The sequence below is a fragment of the Macaca thibetana genome, chromosome 5 (genome assembly GCF_024542745.1).
Source record: "Macaca thibetana thibetana isolate TM-01 chromosome 5, ASM2454274v1, whole genome shotgun sequence".
NCBI classification, from domain to species: Eukaryota; Metazoa; Chordata; class Mammalia; order Primates; family Cercopithecidae; genus Macaca; species Macaca thibetana.
In genome coordinates, this window is record NC_065582.1 from 145,136,999 (window position 1) to 145,161,148 (window position 24,150).

The window sequence follows — 24,150 nt, forward strand, 5'->3', positions numbered from 1 at the left end:
ACATCAGCAGGGATAACACTCCCGGCCCCTCCCTCCTCCTTTCCTAAGTTGGTTTGGGAGAAGAAATGGGACATTCCTGCTCAGCCATTTGCATTTCCTGAGACAAGCTCTTGGTCTCTGCCATGTGGTAAGGGGCCTCTCTCTGGGGAGGCCTGTGGTTGCCCAGCTGTGCCAGAAATGGGTGGATACATTCATTTAATTCAGGACTGAGGATTGGCAAACCCACTTTGTTGAAGCGCTAAACTCATGTTCTCCAATTTGTTCCATGAGAAGTCAAGATGATACTGTGATCTTTGTCTGATTCCCATGTTTATGTCTCAGCTGGAAGAGGAAGAGAGGAATATTATTTATCACCCTAAGTCTCTAATGCTTGACTCGCAGTGCTACTGGACATAATGCTGCCATGATTGGGCCTGGAACTGCCACAAATTTATGAGCTCCCACATCAGTAGGCTCCTGGATCCACTTGTTAATCCTTCCAGGCATTCTTGGTCAGCCCCCTCTTCCAATCTTGGAAGAGGTGTGAACAAGCCTCCTCTACTTCCTTCCACCTCTCTGCCATGCCTTCACCTTCTTCTCGCTCACAGATGTCATTAGCCCTCAAGAGTTAAATCCACTTCACCCATCCCATATTCTATATCTAAAAATGATGTTTTAAAAAGAATATAAAGTTGGATATTTTACGGTATTTTGAAATAATCTGTTACTGTTTTTTCAACAATGGGAGCAAAGTGTGAGTCTGGGTTAGAATGATGATGAGTCAGCACTTAGGCTATGTTAACTTTAACTTTTAAAGCTTATTCAAAGCTATCAACGGCATACTTGCTGTTTGAAAGGTAGTATATTAAGTGTTTTGAGCAGGAAGGGGTCATGATAAGAGACTCTTATTTGCAAGTGAGAGAAATCCAGACGTAAATAGGCATATATTGGATTACAGAGTCCAGTATGACCCAGCAGGGCGCAGGGTGGGGATGCAGCTGACTCACTGAAACAGCTGGAAACCAAGGCCTCAGGTACTGGGGACCTGGACTTACTTCATCTCTTGTCTGCCCACTCTAAATGTTGGCTTATTGGCTCTTGCTGTTCATGAGTTTCTTCCACATGAACCTCTAGTTCCCAAGTGTCATACATGAAGGCTGGCGCCCCCCCAGAGGACTGACTCTCTTCTCACTTGCAGTTTGAAAAACATCCCAGGAAAAGACCCATATTGACCTGTCTAGGGTCAAGTTCCCTCCAACAGTAGCTAATGAAAGAGGATAGAAAAGACTGTGAATCCTTGGTCAGGGAGGAATAGAGAAGGAATAGTTTCCAAAAGAAGGAAAATGAGACTCCCTAGGGCAGACAAAACTATCAATACTGGCTGCACTCACAAAAGTGGATCAGATGTGGATTTTTCTTTCAGAGTTTTAGAGTAGAATGTGAATTACTACTATCATTTTTAGCATACAAAGTGATCAAATTTGGTTTTGCTTTAAAGATATTCTTTTGGAACTATGCACTAAGCTGTAATGCTGCTTCCATTTGCTGAAGTTAACAGTCCTGATGTCAAAGAGGACCAACTACAAAATGAAGTGAGCATACATTACTTAATTAACTCTGCTTGGAAGAGCTTTGGAAGCACAATTCCTTGCCAGCATAGCATATATTAGTTATTTTTTCCTCATAGGACAGTTAGAGAAATAGAGTGCCCAACCCCAAAGACTCTGTTGGCTCTTGCACCCTGATTTTATCTCTATCTGGATTCCAGACTCATGACCATCCAAACAGCAGCTGTATCGCCTCTCAAGGACTTGACATTCAAGCTCACTTGAGGGGCAATACCACAGTGCAGCCTATCAGGAAAACTGTCTGGATTCCAAGGAATCTATCCCTCCAAAAAATTACTGAACTATTCCCCAGGCTACTTAAACTAACCTTAAAACCCAACATATGCATTAGTATATTATATGGCCAGATTGTTTTCCAACATAATTCACTAGTTGCATTTTGGGAATTGAATGAAAAATATCTTCACTTATTTTAGAATAAAACTGCTTTAACCATCTATCATATGCCATTAAACAGTTCCCATATATTTGACATGTAAAATATGACTTGAGAGCAGTGATAAACTGTGGTCTGTGGATTGCTATGGGTTTGGTACTGGTCCATGATGAAATAACTGCAGAATTGAAAGTAAGCATTTAGGCCAGGCACCAGTGCTCATGCCTATAATCCTAGCACTTTGGGAGGCCAAAGCAGGTGGATCACTTGAGCCCAGGGGTTTGAGAGCAGCGCGGGCAACATGATGCTATCTCATCTCTACAAAAAAATAGAAAAATTAGCCAGGCATGGTGACATGCGCCTATAGTCCCAGCTACTTGGGAGACTGAGGTGGGAGGATTGATGGAGCCCAGGAGGTTGAGGATGTAGTGAGCTGAGATCATGCCACTGCACTCTAGCCTAGGCGACAGAGTGAGACCCTGTGTCAAAAAGGGAAGGAGAGGGGAGGGGAGAGGAGGGGAGGAGAGAGGAGGAGAGGGGAAATGAGGGGAGGGGAGGGTAGTGGAGGGAAAGGAAGGGGAGTGGAGGGGAGGGGAGGGAAAGGAAGGGAAAGGAGAAGAGAAAAGAGAAGAGAAGCTAAGCAAAGCATTTAAAAACTTTTATAACAATTTGGTGTTCTACTCACATCCAACTGTGTGATCAATGAACTCATTTCATTGAACAAGGAGTATACCATTTTGGATTGTCTCCAACCCACATGAGTCATATATTGTGCTGAACTGTGTAATCAATGGTAGTAGAATCACGTATCAGTCTGAGTTGGGTTGGAAGTTAACAACAATAACAAAAGGCAAATCAAACACAATGAGATATCGCTTCACACTCATTAGAATGGCTATTTTTAAAAAGACAGAAAATATCAAGTGTTGATGAGAATATAGAGAAACTAGAACCACTGTGCATTGCTGCTGAGAATGTAAAATGGTGTAACTGCTATGGAAAACAGTTTGATGTTTCCTCAAAAAGTTAAACATGGGATTACAATATAATCCAGCAATCCCACTTTTAGGTATATGCCCAAAATAACTGAAAGCGGAGACTCAAATAGACACTCGCACACTAAAGTTTATAATGGCCAAAATGTGGAAACAACCCAAATGTTCATCAGCAGATGAACAGATAAACAAAATGTGGTCTATACATACAATGGAATAGTATTTAGCCTTATAAAGGGATGACATTCTGACATATGCTACAGTGTAAATAAATCTGGAAGATATTATGCTAAGTGAAATAAGCCAGACACAAAAGGACAGATACTGCAGGATTCCACTTATACATGAGGTACTTAGAGTAGTCAAATTCATACAGACAGAAGGTAAAATAGAGGTTACCAGGGTCTCAGGTAAGGGTAGGGGATAATGGGTAGTTGTTGTTTAATGAGTAAAAAGTTTTAGTTTGTGATGATGAAAAAGTTCTCAAAATAGTGCTATAGACCGAATGTTTGTGCCCATCAATGTGATGGGATTTGGAAGTGGAGTGTTAGGAAGTGATTAAGTCATGAGGGTGAGCCCTCACAAATGGGATTACTGATCTTTTAAAAGAGACCCCAGAGAGCATCCTTGCCCTTTCCACCATGGAAGGACATAGAAAGAATATGGTCATCTATGAACCAGGAAACAGGTCCTCACCAGATGCCAAATCTGCCAGTGCCTTTACCTTGGACTTCCCAGCCTCCAGAACTGTGAGAAATAAAGTCCTGTTGTTTATAAGCCATTATAATCTATTTTGTTATAGCAGCCTGAACAAAGACAAATGGATACAGGTGACGATTGCATAACACTGTGAATATAACTTACTAAGCTGTACACCTAAAAATGGTTAAAATGGTAAATTTTGTTAGGTATAAAAAATGCAAACAAACAAAAAAACAAACAACCAGCAATAAACACATCACAGAGTCCTAGAGGATATGTCCCAGGAGATTCTGGATCAAATAAAGTTTGGAAAATGCTGCATAAAATATTCCCCACTTGGAGTTCATAATGTTTAGACTAACAGTTCTGAGAAATTCTTACTAAGAGACTCTTAGTTTTAACTCAGCTTTTCCTAAACTTATTGGACTTCAGAATCCCTTTTTCCATCATACACCTTTTAATAGCTCATAAAGCACAGTTTAAGAAATGCTGAGCCAGATGAACTACTGAAACACAGTTTATATTTTCACATCATATTCAAATAGGAGTCAAATAGTCATCACACTTTGGCTGTGGCTCATCATCTAAAACTGTCAACTTTCAATCCATTCCTACACTGGCAATGCCAACCCCCAAGACATGTGAGACAAATAGGAGTCAAACATCAAGGTCTGATTAATCTCTGCATACTTCAATATTTGCAACAAAGGATATATTCCACACTTGTCTCTATAGAGCTGCAGGTTAAGACAATGATTTACTAGTTAGGGGTGACCCCAGGAACAAAGTATTTCATAGTCCAGGTCAGACATGTGGATGACATTAGGAAAAGAAACAGGCATATAGAGGTCAAATGAGTGTGAGAGCAAAGAGCCATGTGATGAGATCTAAACACCATTACCCCTATCATATTTACAGGTCACAACATTCCTACTGAGAAGGCTAAAAAGTCAGCCAGAAAGGAAACACCACAAAATAAAAAATAAAAAAAAAAACCTGAAGTAATTTCGGTATTTGGAAAGTTCAGCTGGAGAAAAGTCCACCTGAAATATTCTGCTGATATTAAAATGTGTATGAAAAGGGAGAAGAGATACATAGGGTATGAATTCAAAGCAAAAAAAAAAAAAAAAAAAAAAAGAAACAGAGAGAGAAATCGGGTGGAAATATCACCACCACTCCTTTTATGTTTTCAAGTTTATCAGGTGTTTAACCTAAGTTGGGGCTGCCTTTACTATTCCAATTTTTGTCCATGTAATTCAAAAAAGGTGTGGAGAAAAGCCTGTCTTCATATAACTCTAGATTCTCAATGTTGTAATCATGCACAAGTGGAAACCACACTTCATCTTCAAGGAATGTTGAAAAAAAAAAGTATATTCAAAATAACAAATTTTCCACGGATACTGACTTCCTCTTTCCAACTTAGTGTTTGACCTAATTTATACAGTAAATCTAATGGAGGAAGTTATCTCTCCCAAATAGCACCTAGCACATTCTTGGCAACTAAAATGAGTTAACACATTGCATATGCTGTTCCTGTTCACAAAACAAGATATCTGAGAAAAAGGTCACCATGGAGGGGGAAGAGAGGAGAAGGGTGAACATAAAGAATGTTGAGAGCCACCAATGTGACTGCAGAGGACCCTTTCCTAAGCACTCAGGTTTGGGAAGATATAGGTAGGGTTTCCTAAGGACAAGAAGTACTAAGGCCGTATAAGATGTGTGGGGCTTTGCAATTTCTTCCACATTTAGTTCTCACAACCTAGCCCTAAGTATGCCTACCTCACAGACGTAGACAAAGATGTTTAAAATAAGTTCCATACAGTTATTGTTTGATAGGAACAGAGTTTCAGTTTGAGATGATGAAAAGTTACAAGGGATGGATGGTGGTGATGCTTGCACAGCAATGCAAATGTATTAACAGCATTGAACTGTCTACTTAAAATGATTAAAATGGTAAATTTTGTTATGCACATTTTACCACAATAAAATAAATTTCAGTAATGTCCCAAGAGCACACAACACACCCATGACAAAGCTAACAGGTATGCCAGTCTGATTCAAAAGCCATACATAGCCTTTCCCTCTAACTTATAAAAATACTGCTGAAGATGATGATAATGATAATTGTAAATATCAACATCAGGATCATCATCATTACTGACTTATTGAGTGCATTACATGTGTCAGACACTGTTCTAAGCAATTTATGTATATTTACATACTAAAGCTTCATGTCAACCCTATGAGGTAGATACTATTATTATTCCCATTTTCCAGATGAGAAAGTGAACTACAGAGACATAATGTAATGTGCTCAAGGGCACACACATAAATGGTTGAACCAACATAAATGGTTGAATCAAATCCAGGCCGTCTGACTCCAGAGCCCCTACCCCTTATCACTACACTGCATTGCCTCCTGGTCTATAAATTTAGGCATATAGCATATAAAGACATAAACCTCACTAGCCTGAATATGATGCCCAAACCAAGCATGTCAATAGGTTATAAATAATGTTTAGATGGGCTAATAAAAGTGAGTTGCCACCTAGTTTCTCAGGAGGATATTCCAAAGACCTGCTTCAGTACCATCTTCCATCCACTTTTCTGTATGTGCCTATGGATCACTATTCCTTGGCACCACCTGAACCATGGTGGTAGGAACAACATACACATGCAGTTCTAGGTTATGGTTAAAGCCTGTGACTTAGTTTTCCATTATTCCATGAGTTATCATGCAGGAATTCACACTCATGCATGTACCAACTATTTTAGGACTAGCACTATGGCCAGCACACTACACATTTTAAGCAAGTGTTTTTTAAATTCACTTGGAAGAGTTTAAATAACATATTCATTGCAGTATTATTAGCAATAGCCAAAATATGGAAACAACCTACATGTCCTTCAATGGATGAATGGAGAAAGAAAATCTGACATACATATTTACAATGGAATATTAGCCATAAAAAAGAAGGAAATCCTGTTATTTGTGAGAACATGGATGAACTTTGGAGGACATTATGCCAAGTGAAATAAGCCAGACTCAAAGATAAATTCTGTATGATCTCACTTGCGGATTTTTTTTTTTTTTTTTTTTTTTGAGACGGAGTCTTGCTCTGTTGCCCAGGCTGGAGTGCAGTGGTGTGATCTCAGCTCACCGCAATCTCTGCCTCCTGGGTTCAAATAATTTTCCTGCCTCAGCCTCCTGAGTAGCTGGGACTACAGGCGCATGCCACCACAACCAGCTAATTTTTGTACTTTTTAGTAGAGACAGGGTTTCACCATGTTGGCCAGGATGGTCTTGATCTCTTGACCTCGTGATCTGCCCGCCTTGGCCTCCCAAAGTGCTGGGATTACAGGTGTGAGCCACCATGCCTGGCCATCACTTGTGGAATTTAAAGTCACTGAACTCACAGAAGCAGAGAGTAGAATTGGGGTGGCCAGAGGCTGTGGGAAATAGGGAGATGTTGGTCAAAAGGGTATAATCAGTAATAAGATGTATACATTCTGATGATATGATGTGCAGGATGGTGACTATAGTTAATAACACTGTATTGTATACTTGAAATTTGCTAGGAGAGTAGATCTTAAGTGTTCTCACTGCACTTGCAGTAATGGATGTGTTAATTAGCTCGATTGTGGTAGTCATTTCACAGTGTACACATATCTCAAATCATGATGTTGCATACCTTAAATATATACAAATTTTGTCTGACAACTATCCCTCAATAAAGCTAGAACACAGATACATGATTGACAGATAGACAGATAGATAGATAGATAGATAGATAGACAGATAGATAGATAGATAGACAGACAGACAGACGCAGTTTTCCTGTCTTTAAAGGTTAGCTCTGTAACCATCTGGCTCTGGAATCCTTTTGAATGTTAACTCTTTGACTACCTTTCCAGCATCTTCTACAGTAATTGATATAGTCAAGGTTTCTACTTCTGGGATCAATTTTGATCATTTATATTTTGCTGAAAAATCACCCTTTTTTGCTGGTTTTCAAACCTCTTACCATGAGTTTGTTTATACAAGTCTCTAAATGATTTTAATTTATCTTCTATTTATTGGTTTGCCATTTATTTTCTTTGCCTTTACTTTGTACTCTTTTGCTATCTTATTTTCCCTTAATTGGGCTTTCAACGGATTTATCTATTTTACTGGTCTTTCCAAAGAACAAGCTTTTGGATTTACTTATCCATTATTCTATCCCTTTACTTTCAGCTTTTATCTTTATTAATTCCTTCTTCCCAGTTTTTTAGGATTATTTTGTTTCTCTTTCTTAAGCTGAGTAATGACTTGTCCTATTTTTTCTTTTTATTCTCAGAGGAATAAAATATTTCCTCTGAGTATAGCTTTTACTGTGCTTAGAAGTTTTGACAATAAAATATTCTTTTTTCTTTCTTCTCTGATAACTTTCACTTCCAATGAAAATGAAAGTGATGTCAATTTTTTTGGTTTTCTTTTTGATTCCAGGGTTATCAGTGAATGTGTTTCATAATTTGCAAGTGGGTAAAAATTTTTAAATTGCCTTCTTGTTATTATTTCTATACCCATTGCATCATGATCAGATAGCGTGACCTGTTAAATATCTCCATTTTCTTTGAGCTTTTGAAGGATTTCTTTGTGGCCAAGTACATGATTCAGGGGAAGGAGTGACAGTAAATGGAACATGGACATTTAACTGTCTATTTTTATATGCTGACTATGATCTTTGAAAATTGATATGAAACACATTCACTTAAGGATTGTTCTATAGGACACCTCACATGATGTGGTGAGAAAACACATGAGATTTGGAATTTTAAAATCCTGTCTCCTCCATGTATAGGCCTGGAACTCAGTTACCTTGTGTGTCAAATGTAAATTGTGCCTGCCTGCCTTACCACGTTACTAGTGAAAATTAAAAGAGCTTGGTGGTGCCCTCCCCGAAGGCTGTGCCTCCCCAAAGTCCCAGTTCACTACTGAAATACTGCTTAAAAAGCAGCTCCTCTGCAGCCCTGGTAAGCAACAGAAAAGCCTTCAAATGGAGACTGGGTCTTGTCAGGCACCACAGACCATGAAGTACTGAGAAATGAACACACCACTGCATGTATGTTACACGTGCCAAAAGGATACTAGAGAGAGGCAATCATCCCCTATCATGCGTCTTTTGAAGCAGTTAAGTGTTTCAAATTCCTTAAAACACTGTTTGAGTGTACAGTGGGGGAGGAGAGAAAGGACTTAAAGCAATTTTGCTGTTACACTCAGCAGTGTAAAGAATATTTTTGAAACTAAAGACTGATTGAGAAGGACATCAAAAGAGTTTGATTTGTTTGATGTTTAGACACATATACATGACACAGATCACTGTTACATTAACAATGACCGTCTGTACACCAGATGGACTGTGCAACTATGTCAAGAGACATCTGACTCAGTGCCATTTGAAAAGCAGATTAAGGTAAAACCATCCTAAAACAAATGATTTCCCCATCTCATGTTTAAGGGTGCAACACGCTATTGTGAGTTAAAATAATTGAGAAAATTGCAATTAACTTTTAAGACGTTTCCTGCCTCAGTAAATGCCACTGTGTAAGGATCAGAAGTGGTGACATTATGCCCGATCAATTTCAGTGACTGGGCAAGATTCTTACAGGACAGGAGGTGGTAATCAGCCCTGACATTCAGAGGTACAAAGTCAGGTATAACCTAGCAGCTGGCCTGTAGACTTACATAATCATTTTAGACTTGACATTTCTATAATAGCTCTTATCCTGAGCACCTTGACTGGCAAAAAGAAGAAAGCCAAGATATGTGCTACTCCATTCTCAGAACCTTCTTTTAACGCTTTGGTCCCGCTAAAAAAAAAAAAAAAATCACACATTTTTCTTCTGTTAGTTTTATTCATAAGAAATATAAATAGAGCTGGGTGCAGTGGCTCACATTTGTAATCCCAGAACTTTGGGAGGCCAAGGCAGGAGGATCCCTTGAGTCCAGGAGTTTGAGACCAGCCTGGAAAATATAGTGAGACCCTGTCTCTATTTTAAAAAAATTAAAAACTAGCCAGGTGTGGTTTTGCGTGCCTGTAATCCTAGCTACTGGGTCACTTGAGCCCAGGAGTTCAAGGCTACAGTGAGCTATGACTCCATTGCACTCTAACCTGGGCAACCAAGTGAGACCCTGTCAAAGGAGAGGAGGGGAGGGGAGAGGAGGGAAAGGGAGGGGGGAAAGAAGAAATACTAATGGTCAATAAATATGTGGGGGGAAACTTGGCCTACTCCCCCAAAAAATTTAATGCAAGTTAAAACAACAGCAGAGAAACAGTTTTACCCATCAAATTGACCAAGATGAATAAGAATGATAAGATCCAGTGTTGGGAAGGTATAAAGAAGTTGACAGTCTCAGATTCAGCTATCAAGGGTGTAAATTCGTTCTATACTATATTTTAGAAGAGTGATTTAGAAATTGATATGGCTTGACTATGTCCCCACCCAAATCTCATCTGGAATTGTAATTTGAATTGTAATCCTCACTTGTCAAGGGAGGGGCCAGGTGAGAGGTCATTGGCTCATAGGGTCAGTCTCCTCTATGCTCTTCTCATGATAATGAGTGAGTTATCACGAGATCTGGTTGTTTGATAAGTGTCTGGTACTTCCCCATTCTCTCTCTCCTGCTACCATGTAAGACGTGCCTTGCTTCCTTCACCTTCTGCCATGATTGTAAGTTTCCTGAGGCCTCCTCAGCATGCAGAAGTGTGAGTCAATTAAACCTCCTTATAAATTACCCAGTCATATTTTAAAACCATATACATGAAAATAATTCAGTAAGCATTGTAGGGCCAAAAGCCTTAGGATTTTGCATTTGTTGGATTCAGATACTCTCTTTTGAGGAATCTATCCTAAAGAAATACAAATGGACATTCACATAGATTTTTATGAAAGAATGCCCATTGCAACATTGTTTAAAATGAAAAATTGGAACAACATAAATGTTCAACAACAAGATATTGCTTAAATAGAATTATGGTATATACTTATGTTGGAAATAATTATGGTATATACTTATGTTGGTATATGCTTACGTTAGGCAATAAAATAATTTGAAGAAGTTTAATCCTGAAGTCCAAATGGTGCCAATATTCAAAAAGATATGTATAAAAAAATCACTTGTGGCCAGGCGTGGTAGCTCACACTTGTAATCTCAGTGCTTTGGGAAGCTGAGGCTAGAGGATGGCTTGAGCCCAGGAGTTCAAGACAGCCTGAGCAACATAGGGAGACCCCATCTCTACAAAACATTTAAAAATTAGCCGGGTGTGGTGGCACATACCTGTAGTCTCAGTTATTCGGGAAGCTGAGATAGGAGGATCACTTGGGCCTAAAGGGTTGAGGCTGCAGTGAGTTGTGATCATGCCACTGCACTTCAGCCTGGGTGAGAGAGCAAGACCTTGTCTCCAAAAAAAAAAAAAAAAAGTAAATCACTTGCAACTGAACTATTTGGAATAAGCACTGTGGATGTATAATTTTAAAGTTGTTTTTCTATATAGATATAAAATTTTTCCTCCCTTTCTAACATTCTGGGCTTTCCTAATAGGTAGTTTATTCACATGGTTAAAAAAGTACAGAAACGGGTATACTGTAAAGTTTCCCTCTTAGTTCTGGCCTCCAGCCACCAAGATTCCAAGCCCCAAAACAATTAATATTTTCAGTTTCTTATACATATTTCCAGAAGTATTTGGTGTACAGTCATCCCTTGGTACACGCAGGGAATTGGTTCCAGGACCCCTAAGTATATTAAAATCCATGTGTACTCAAGTCCCACAGTGAGCCCTGTGGAACTCACATATAGGAAAAGTCAGCCCTCCATACGTGAGGGCTTAACATCCTGGGAATGCTGTATTTTTTAATCTGCATTTGGTTGCAGAAGCAGAACACCTGGATGCAGTGGGCCTACTGTATACTGAAGAAAATCTGTATATCAATGTATTATCAAGAGTCAATTCTGTTTATGAATCTCCTTATACATATTTCACATCCTCCTCCATATTTTAATATTTTAAAACCCAATGTAGTTACATCTTGCTTTTTTTTAATTAGTCAAAGATAAAGAATGTCATCATTTAAAAAATTATTATATGGTATTCCATAGTAAGACTACACTCAAATTAGGCTAAACACAAAATTTACTGGCCAAATCAAGGTACTTTTGAAAGAGAAGAGCATGCTATTCCGAACTCCTGCAGAACAACAGACATAAACAAAGACCATCCCTGCCAAACCTGGATGAATGGTCATCCTAACCATAAATGACCACAACTAATTTTACCATTTCTCTGTTAACGGACACTTAGGTTATTTTTAATCACATGCTACCACAAAGATGCTGCAATGAAAACCTCTTTATGCATGTCATTTCACATAAATGGGAGTGCATCTGTAAATTATAATATTTAGAAGAGAAGTTGCTTAGTCAAAGGATATCTGTATTTTTAAAAATTTCTTAGGTATTTCCAGATTGTCCTCCCAAAAGGTTGTCATCATTTTCATTTCTTCTGACATGAGCAAGTGTTGCCTTTATAATAAGATACAACAATAAGTTACTTTTGAAATTTAAAAAAAGTCTGAAAAAAGGTATATTGAGCAAATTTAAAGCATTCTTGATCATAAACACATATAGAAACACAAGACTGGAAATAATTAAAGTTAAATGTATTTGGACAAACAGAAGTTTCAGAAACAAACATAAAAACCTCACAAGAAATATGCACAAATCAACAGGTTGTGCAGAGGGTGAACTAACAAACACTTTGTAAATGTATTGCTTATTAATGTCACTGTGCGTGTACCATCCCCGTTTTACATCTTACACATTCTTCTTTTTGTCCAACTAGGCAAGTTAGTTTTCATTTGAAGTCAATAAATGACAACAAATGGCTGACAGAAGCCTATCCTTTTTCTTCTCAGAGAACAAAGAGTTCCAGAAAGGTTATTCTTCTTAGAGGCAGCTAGTGTAATACCAACTGTGCCCACTACAGCTGATGGACCTGAAACCCCAAGTAGTAGGGGATTCTCCTATAAGATCAACAGGCTGGGAGTATCTGCTAGAATTGTGCCATCTCAACATTGCAAGAAGCAAGTATCTACTACCACCAGGTACATTCCTGCTTTGTGTATTTAAGCTCCAGGAAAAAAAGACACAGCTTCTTTCACATATAAAAAATAAAACCCACACTTGCCAAAATGTGTTTTAAATATCTCATATATTTAGGCTCTAACCTTAAACATCTTCCTACTACTCACAAGACGCTCCTGATAGGAGCTTTATATATATCATATAAATTTGTATGCCAAGTAGTTACAAACTAAGTACAGAGTGTTCTCAAACATATGACGGAGATTTCCATGAGCACTTTTTAAAGAATGTCACACCTGCATGATGAAACAGCATTTGAAAATTATTTACAAAAGAATACATCCCTGAATGAATCCAATTTAAAAAATTCAAACTTGTAAAGGGTTTGTGAAACTATAGCACCATGCTGGCACATAATAAATATTTACTGAATGATTGCATTTGGGGTGAGGCAGATATTTACCCATTCAAACCATACCTGATGAAATAATACAGAGCTAACAGGTAAAACATCACTTTCTCAATCTCAATCACAATGCCTTTAAAAATCAGTGATGTTTTAAAAAAATGCTATGTGGTGTCTTCACACTTAACACAGTAACAACAGCTACTAGTCAGAATAATTACATTAGTCTTCTACCAATGGATATTTAGAGGTTACAGGTTGTTTCCGATCGTTTGCTACTTCACAATATGCCGTAATAAATTGTGTGTGTGTGTGTGTGTGTGTGTGTGTGTGTGTGTGTGTGTGTGTATGATTTCACATAATTGGGAGTGCATCAGTAGGATTTTAAAAACCATAGAAATGAAATTGTGTTGAGTATTTCACAGACATTATTCTTTTCATTCTCACAACAGCCCTCCAAGATGAATTCAGTGGTTCCTAATTTACAGATGAGGAAATTAAAACCAAAGCTCAGAGTGGTAAAATGATTTCTCCAAGGTCATACAGCCAGCAAGTGGAAGAGATGGGATTTAAACCTACTCCCAAGTGCCCTACCTATTTCGCTCCCTTACACAGTCTCATAAATGTTTTCCCAGAAGGCAAAAAGCAAACAGCATAACAGAATACTCGAGCCACATTTGAAGTCTTAATAGCTTACATTCAACACATTAAAACAATGACAGGGATGATGGTTAAGCTGATAGGTTTGTGGCCTATGCTTATCTCCCAGGGATGAGTCTGGATCCTAAAACATGAAAATGGATGGGGACGGTGGCTCATGCCTATAATACCAGTCCTTTGGGAGACTGAGGCAGGTGGATCACCTGAGGTCAAGAGTTCGAAACCAGCCTGGCCAACATATTAAAACCTCATCTCCATGGAAAATACAAAAAAAATTAGCCAGGTGTGGTAGCACCCACCTGTAATCTCAGCTACTTAGGAGGCTAAGGCAGGAGAATCACTTGAACCCGGGAGGCGGAGGTTGCAGTGAGCTGAGATTGTGTCCCTGCACTCCAGCCTGGTCGACAGAGCAAGGTTCTGTCTCAAAAAAGGAGAGGACAAGGGAGGGGAGGGGAGGGGGATCTTCAAGGATATAAGTCAAAATCAAGATGGTCCTCTTCACACCTTCAACACATTTTGTCTTTCTGAAACTTTTACTTGATGACCCCTGCCAGATCTCACCTGATTCTGTACTTAAGATCTGCCTGGAATAAACCTAGTTCAACAAAACCCATGATATTTCTTGCCTTCTGAGTTTGCATTATAGGGAAGAGTTTTGTTTGAATAATTTGGCACAAATTCCCTCACAGATGGCATATAAGAGAGATTTGTCTTCCTAATTGTATTATAGATGGGAGCTTATGGCAAAGGTCCAGGACTCAGAACTTTAAAAATAGTTCTTTAAGCTAATGACCTAATAGCCATTAGCTTTCATAATCCAGTATCTCCCTTGGGTCCCTTATAATACTTTACACACGCAAAGTGTGTATTACAACCTTTATGAGGAGCACTTGACAACACGTCTCAAAAACCTTAAAAATGTGGGTTTTCTTTGATCTAGCAACTTTACTCCTGGGAATTTGTCCTAAAAAACGGTCGGGAAAAAAAGAAGGTTTATGTACACTATTGTTCATCACAAGTTGACTTACAATAGCTTAAAAATAGCAATCATCCAAATGCTCAACAATAGGATTGCAGTTAAATAATGTATTGCACATTCATGTGAGAAAAGGGTATACAGCCATCAAAATAGCATTTGCAAAGAGTACTTAATAACATAGCGAAGTCCTCATGATCAAGGTCCAGGGAAAATGAAGGCTGGAAAAGTGATGCACAGTGTGACCTCAACCATGTCATTTACATACATATCAACATACAGAGAAATTACTAAAGGAACATCAACCAAATGCTAACAGTCTCTGAGTGGACTGCTATGCATTATTTTATTTGCCCCTTTATATATGTTTTAATTTTTATTTTTACATAGTGATTACATACCATAGTTAAATCCAGAAAAAGATGGCAACGTTTTTTTTTAAAAGATTTTTTAAATTGACTGTTGATGCTGTTGACTTTCTCAGCTATTGGTCTTTTCCAGTGACAGCCAAGCTAATTAGACATGGACTATTTTTCTCTTGCCTTCTGTTGTCTGAAAATTCACTGCTTATTGGCATCACCACTGGTGCACAGGAAGAGGCGACACGACAGTAAATTTCAAAGTCATCTTTTTGGTAGGAGAGGCTGATTGCCATACATTGGTTTGGAGAAGATCTGAAAGTCCTACACTGGCTAACATTACTTGGAGATTTTCCTTATCTATATAACCCCCAATACAGAAATTGTCCCATTCCTGTAGATAACCATATCTTGGTCTGAGGATCTAAGAACCTCTAAATCAGGCACTTCCGTGATGTCACTGAATAGCAGTAGCCCTTGGGAAGCGCTTGCCTCCTCTGAACGCTGTCTCCCCCTTCAGTTTCCTCATTCCCAAAGCCTTATGTCTAGAAAGTTCTTAACTCACCTAAGAATTACTGACTAGGTCCTATCTAACTGCCAAGATACTGAAATCAAAACACAAACACCATGTGACAATACTCTGGTCGTGCGATTTCACAGACTCTAATTCCAGTTCATTTCAGCCTGACCTTGCATTATTCCTTTCTGTGTTTTCTCCTCCGAGCTTATGAGAGAATCTGTTTCATGTTATTTTCCTTGACCATTACTTATTTAAAATTTGCTACTAAGAGCCTTGCTTTTTTCTGCCAGAAAATCTTATCTCACAGGTCCTTTTTTTATTTACTTCACTGTCAAATTCCACATCACTCAAACTCCACTCTTAATTTTCCTTTTGGTATTAAGATGTCTCATATTTTCTTTCCTTAAGTAAAAAAACTAGGATTGTAAAATATGCAATCTTGGGCACTAAAATGTAATATAAAACCAATTCCAATGGTAATTCCCCCAAATCCAATGTATTGCTAATCATCAAATTTTGTTTCTCTGTGGTTTCTGAACCCCCAAACTGTGTGTATCTCTATACAACTTATAATTTGAGTGGGGCACTTGCAAGATCATTATCTTGCATCTGTGAAGATGTTGTTAATTTTGTTACATTTCCAGATGGAGCAGTGTTTAGAAAAGTTCGACAAAGCAGAATTCAGCTCAGCAGCTAACGTTTCTTTTTCTCATACTCAGTGCCCATCTCACCCTCTCCATTTGCTCCTACCCCTATCAACAAACCAACCAAAAATTATTTCTTAGAACTGCTCCTTTCATGTTTCATTCGTGCTTAGGTAGAAATCATTGGAGATTAAAATATCCCCAGTCTCAGATCTATTTCTAGTTTACTATAAATGAAAGGCTGCTATAAGGCACCCCTCAAGGAATTTCAGGCTCTGGTAAATACCTAATAAGAATAAGGGTTTTTGAGGTGGCACTGGTTTTCGACATCCTTGACATCAAACCCTATAAAAGCCATCTACTTCCCCTTCCTTTGAGGCCAGGCACCACACCACTCTGGAGACCCACTTTGAATTTTGTCATTACCTGCAGTGATACTGTAGAAAATCCAGTACCATATTCCATGGCCAAACACATTATCCATCAGGCTCTTGCTCACCCTCAAAATGCACTAGTTCTTGGACCTCATACCAAACTTCTAACCTGTTGATCACCCAATGGAACATATTGGCTCCCTTATAAATTCATCGTTTCCAAATTCAGCTGAGTCCTTGTGGAAGCCACAATTTTATCCCATTGCCCTCAACAACAAATCCAACTTCCTGCTTCTCTCTTCATATTCTCTCTGCTACACCCGCGCCTCCCCCCACCTCCCCACTTACTCTCAGACATCCTTGCCTGCTGCTGCCCTGAGAAAGTCAAGGCCTCCAGAAATGGCACTGTCAATACTCCATTCCTTTTTTATGCACCGCTGTGTTCCGTCTCCTTTCCTCTGTTCCGAGGACAAAAGAAGTCTCTCCTTCCTTGTCAAAGTCATCCCTTCCTAACTTCCAAGACTTCACACCTATTTTCCCCTCTCTTCTCTGTCTCTGTCTTCATCTTTTTCTCACCAGTTTTCTCCTTGTCCTATAAACAAGATAAAAAGCATTTCTACCCTAATGAACAGTCCTCCAAGGGCTGTGTGGCTCCCTGAGCCACATATTCTCTCCTCTTCCTTCTCAGCTCTCCTGCCCACAAGAGTTGATCATAATAACAGTCTTTATTTCTCTCCTCCTGTTTGATGCCCTCACAATCTGACTTCAACTCTAACCATCTGGTACAAATCCTCTTAAGGTCAACAATCATTCCTTACTTGCTAATCCAAGGGACACTTTTCAGTTCTTGCAATGTGCTAAACCTCTACTTGCGTTTGACACAGTTCATTACCTCCTCTTTCTTCATTCTCCTTCAAATGGATGCTAGAATGCTCCACTTTCCACTATTTCTCTGTTCCTTTTTCTCAGTCCTCCTCCTGAGTCCCTTTTTCTCCCCCAATCCTTAAATGACAGTTTCTCCAAGTCACACCCCATGGTCAATAACTCTCATCAGTCTATTCTCGTTGGGCAGTGCCATTCATCCTTCTGTCTTTAACCTTTGCCTAAATGTTATTGATTTTTAAATTCCTCTTGTCTGTCCAGAACTACCTACTACACATTTCTTTGCCACAAAATGTTCAGAGCAGGGCCACTGTTATAGATGGTGTGAAATTATAACTTCCTCCTTTCCTCAAGTGCACAGGTCCAAACCAGGATTCATTCTTCCTCCAAAATTAACACCTCTGACTTAGCATAAGCATGCAAACCAAAATCAGCACGGGCTAGTGTCTACCCCACTGCAACGCTAATGCAAAACATATCACTGAAAGAAAAGAGGGCTGATAGAACAAAACTAAGGCTTAAACTTCAGATTCAAGAGCTCCTGTTGAAACTGGAGAGTCCCTATAGCAATTAAGTGGAAGTGAGGCCACACGTTTTGAAAGTGTTTCTTTCAAACCCCTTGGAAAGCAAAGTTTTGTTAGTGCTATCAGCAGAATGCCTCAGGTCAGAGCTTCCCTGTAGGACTACTGGTTAAAGCATAGAATGGCCACAGAATTATGCATGCCAGGCAGGCTATTTTCAGCATTCAAGCTGATGCAGCATATCTAATGTTTTGTTGAGATCACAGAGTACATTGCCAAGGATACCATTCTGTGTTACTGAGACACATGGTGACACTCATACCTAATATTCCACACTGGGACCTGCTGTCCACCAACCATTCTGCAAACATGTGGTTCATGCTGGGCAGACCCTCAGCTGTGTCCTCAGCAATGATGCTATAAATGGCTGTCATTTAGTCTTATCTACTTCCTTACGAAAGAGAAATTCAATCACAATGGCCAGAGAAATGCTAAATAGATTAAATAGCATAGGAACTTTAAAGCATAAATCCTTTCCCAATGATGATGAGGAACAGAACTTTAATCAACAGGTTATTTTTCAGTGAACTAAAGTGAATTTGATGCACAGCCAATATTGAGAATCTGCTTTTAGTAGCATTTTTGGAGTCCTTATTATATTTCATTATCTTTGAAACCCACTTCAGTATTGAACGTGGTCCTCGACTTGACTACTTTAACAATGCATCTCTAGTAATCTGAGTACATACAATATATTTACTATAGTATTTGGAAACCACAGATACTGTAGCTAATGTGTTCAGCCAGATTTAAAAAAGGTCCTAGATTTCAGCTGGGCCTCATCTTCTAATTGACTGTTGAGGACGGACCTTCCTATTCTTTTACTTCGAGTTTCCAGGTAGAGGAAGCTCCCTTAGCATAACCCCTGGGCATTTTTCTGCCATCTTGCTCAAATGCCAGATGAGCAAGTATCTGAGAGATGAAGGGGTATCTGAGAGATGAAGGAACTGAGTATGCGTAGCCAAGCCTCCTCCTCCAGCTTCAGGCAAAATGTGCACTTTCTCTTCCACTCCATACCAGAAGTTTTATGGGAGCTGCCCCTACAGAGGAGAACTGCATGCTGGGCTCTTCCTGGGGGCTGAGTGGGTAAGTCTGGCTTAGTTCAGGCTAAAAGGGCAGCAGGCATCCTTGCCACAGACCAAAGTCTTCAACTGAGCTCTTAAGAAAGCGAGCATTTTGATCTCCAACTTCTGCATCTCTCAAGTGGGGTAACAGGTGACACAGCATTATTAATCATGAGAAACAAAACCAATTATTAAACAATATCTATGCTGGTTTGGGTGTAGGCATTTACATAGACAATTCTTCTCAGTTTCCCTCAGTTGGTAATTTCTATTCAGTACAATGTTAAGAAGCACAAAATTGTTTTTTGTGTTTTTTTTTTATTATATGGTACATTTCTTGATTACATTCTGTGCATATTTTCCTTACACCATATGTAGAAGGTCAAGAGAACGAAAAACTAAAAACACAAACACAAAGAGACAAAAAGGGAAGAAAAAATGTAATAAGCCTGCCAGTGCACAAAGATGGGCCACATAACCTGAATAGAGAGGTAAATAACATGTCTAGAATTTGAGAGAAAACTTTTAAATGTTTATCTCTGCAATCAATTTCAAACTCAAGCAACCTTTCAATGGTTATTTACTACTCATAGTAACCGCCAACACCTAGACCTGTAGCCTCGCCTTATTTTATGACAAAGGAGACAATTTACATTTGAGTATATCCTCCAATATCCACAGACATTTCATCAACATTTTGGCCTATTTTAGCAGCATCATATTTTTCTCATTCAGTCTTTCTGAAGGAAAGCCAGAAGAAATCATCCATTTTAGAGTATTTTTCTAGCATTGGTTTTTGGAGAAATCTAGATCCAAAACTAAGTAGAACATTATATCACCACTGTTTTGAATACATATACTCTGCGTGCGTGTGGATGAAACCCATGACACCCCATTGCAAGAGAATGCAACAGTTCTTGTGTTGTAACTCTGGTGTATCAGATCAGCTGTCACGTTGGATGCTCTGAAGCTGGACCTTGACAACTTTTTGTTTTAAAATTATTTTCAGATTACATGACTTACTGTAAAGTGATAGGAAAGCTTTCTTAGTGATGAGTCTGTAATTTCACCATCAATTATGGTTGTAAATACTGGATCCTATTGACATTTATTCCTCAAATGCCATTTTATTCCCCGTTTAAGTAACTGTCATAGCTACTAATTTTTTTCTTTTCTTTTTTTTTTGAGACAGAGTCTTGCTCTGTCACCTAGGCTGAAGTGCAATGCTGCAATCTTGGCTCCCAGGTTCAAGCGATTCTCCTGCCTCAGTCTCCTAAATAGCTGGGATTACAGGTGGGTTCCACCACGCCTGACTATTTTTGTATTTTTAGTAGAGACGGGGTTTCACTATGTTGGCCAGGCTGGTCTCAAACTCCTGACCTCATGATTCACCTGTCTTGGCCTCCCAAAATGCTGGGATTACAGGCATGAGCCACCACGCCCAGCCTATAGCTGCCAATTTTAAGGATATTACCTGGGAAGTGAAATGAACTTATCATCTTTTCTGATGCCACTTAAACACAAGATTTCTAAAAAAGGGCTATTTGTTACTACTACACAAGTGTAGCAATACTTCCAAAGATAAACATAAAAAGACCCAGATTCTAATCACGCCTTTCTGGGCACTTATTGGTAATACTGGGCAAACTACATAATCTCTCTAAGCCCCAGGTTCCTCATCTATAAAATGCAGTAACATTTACCTACCAGTTTTTCCTGGGGAATAAAGGAAACAATTGAAGTATAGTACCTAAACTCAGTACCTAACACTAAGTAGGTAATTAAAAGTACGGGCTCTGGAATTTAATTCTGCCTCAGTCACATATTACTACTATTGCTGCTACTGTTGACCTTGTCATGATTATTTTTTAATAAATACTTTACTTATTTGGCTGAGAGCAAGTAAAAAGTTAAAAAAAAGTTTTGTTGGCTGGGCGCGATGGCTCACGCCTGTAATCCCAGCATTTTGGAAGGCTGAGGCGGGTGGATTATGAGGTCAGGAGATTGACACCATCCTGGCTAACACAGTGGAACCCCGTCTCTACTAAAAAATACCAAAAAAAATAGCCTGGCGTGATGGCGGGCGCCTGTAGTCCCAGCTACTCAGAAGGCTGAGGCAGGAGAATGGCGTGAACCCGGGAGGCGGAGCTTGCAGTGTGCGAGTTCGTGCCACTACACTTCAGCCTGGGCAACAGAGCGACACTCCATCTCAAAAAAAAAAAAAAAAAAAAAAAAAAAAAAAATTTGTTGACATGCTTATAAAGCCAACGAAAACACTTACTGAATACCTCAAACATGCCAGGCATTGTTCTGAGGGCTTTACATGTATTATCTCATTAATCTTGAAAACACTTCATTTTAATATTATCCCATGTACAGAATAATATATGAGGAAACCAAGGCACAGAGAGGTAGAGTAACTTCAAAATGCATGCACAGCAAGTGACGAGACAGGGTTCAAATCCAGGCAGGTCCCGCCCTTAACCTCAGCATCCTCTATATCTGCCTCCTTGTGCAGACCCATCAGCTTGTATTGTTCTATGACACACCATTGGGCAGAGCCCTTGCTAGTTCCCTGAACTTGGTGAAAGGAAGAACAGCTTTAAGAATAGAGGAGTTTGAGTGGGTAGGTTTTGCAAGTATTCTGATGGGCACTTGTAAGAGCATTGCTGATTGGGATCAAAGAATTATAGGATTGACAATGATTGAGTTCTCATCATGAAGCTGCCCAGTCTAAGCTTGAAAGGCTTCGGTGCGAGGAAGTGGCCAATTTCTGATGCATTTCAGCACATCTTTGAATAACTCGGTATGTGACAGAGAACTGTTCTTTTTTTAAGTTTATTCCCAGCTTTAATGGGGTATAATTAACAAATAAAAATTGTATAAAGTGTACAATGAGATGTTTGTATATCAAAACATCATATTGTACATTTTAAATTCATACAATTTTTGTATAATGATTTTGTGTAGAATGATTAGCATATCTATCACCTCACACAGTTATCACAGAAAACTCATTCTTATATTGTATCAACATGTTGCTCCCAGTGTCTTCTCCTCATTGGTTCTAAGTATACTTCCAGGAAACTGCCTACATCATGCTGAGGCTCTCTTCTACCCAACTGCCCTTCAGTATTCTGATATTTCGTCATGTCTCCCCCAAGATTATCTCTTCCCCACATTCACAGCCTCACTCAAAGCTCTGCAGCCCATGGACCAAGAGTAATTTCAACTTTCAAGTCCTATTATCTAAGAAATGTATTTTGTAAGGCTATAGCTGCCATAGATAGTGATTCCTCTGACGGATCTGGGCAAAGCAAATTGAAGACCTTCTGGAAAGGATTCATCATGCTAGACGCCATTAGACTATTTGTGATTCTTGGGGGAGCTCAAAATATCAACATTAACAAGAGTTTGGAATAAGTTGATTCCAGTCCTCACAGATGATGTCGAGGGGTTCAATGTGACATGACCACCCATATGGCCTGACTCCTACCTTAGTGTCTTCACCAATAGGGATGCCTACTTCTGTGGTTAAGAGTTCAGGGATGAATGAGACAGACTTTGGTTTGAACTCTGACTCTGTCTTACTAATTTTGAGATCTTGGACAAGTTTCCATATCTGTGAAACAGGAATAAGAATATAGTATACACTGTCAAGGTTAAATAAGAAATTCCCAAGAGCTTAGCGTCATGCCTAGTACACAGTCTGTATGTTAGTCACTTGTAGTGGTTATTATTATTGTCATCTTAGACACTGTCAGAGTGTGGGGCACAAATTGAGATGGGATACCTACCCTGGTTCAGACTCAGGGTGGCACAGATAGAGCAGCAACAGATTGCTAAGCTCCAACCACACACATCACAACTCCAGTCCCAAGGCTGAGACAGCCAAAAATGCCCACTTTGCCTTCTCTCAACCATCAGATCCCCTGGAATTTGGGGATCTAATCATTCACCAGTCCAAGCATACTTGTGGTAAAAAGTAGCTGGACCATTGTTAAACATCTTGGAATTCTTCTTAGAGAAAGATACAAAAGCTAAGGGTTATTTTTACCATGAGACAAACGAACTTCTAAAAAATCATAAGACTCTATCTGGAACAATGAAAACAGACCCCAAACACCAGTTTGAAATATATACACACACACACACACACACACACACACACACACACACACACACACACACACATATATATATGTGTGTATATATATATACACACATATATATATATATATATACATATATATACCGAAATAGCTAAATTCCTTCTGGGCGTTAACTTCTAACTATCTTTCCCAAGATGCCAACCCATGACAGTTAGCCCTCAAATCACTATGCATAAACCAAAGAAATCTTGGCTTAGATGACTGATCCTTGCTTATAACAGAATGGTGACAACTAGAAAACAAAACCACTCCAAGATCCCACGAGCTTCTAGGCACTGGCAACACAGCAGTGTCGTGTCACTTTCACAACTGCCAAGGTCTAATTTGAGGACACTGCTTATTCATAGTTTATTCTCTTATTTGTTTTTAAGAGGGTGTATCAGTCTGTTCTCACGTTGCTATAAAGAACTGCCCAAAACTGGGTAACATACAAAGGAAAGAGGTTTAATTGACTCATAGTTCTGTAGGGCTGGCTGGGGAGGCCTCAGGAAACTTAACAATCATGGCAGAAGACAACTCCTCACAGGGCAGCAGGAGACAGAATGAGTGCTGAGTGAGGGCGGAAGCCCCTTATAAAACCATCAGATCTCATGACAACTCACTCACCATCACAACAACAACATGGGGAAAACCACCTCATGATTCAATTATCTCCCCCTGATACTGCCCTTCACACGTGGGGATATTACAATTCAGGGTGAGATTTGGGTG

The 24,150-nt window shown here is 39.2% G+C and overlaps 1 protein-coding gene across 16 annotated transcripts in view; it reads right to left on the reverse strand.

Annotated features, from left to right (window-relative positions):
• Nucleotides 1-24,150, reverse strand: part of LIMCH1 (LIM and calponin homology domains 1) — a 344,225-nt gene that overhangs the window by 111,611 nt on the left and 208,464 nt on the right. The gene's annotated exons all lie outside the window — the stretch shown is intronic.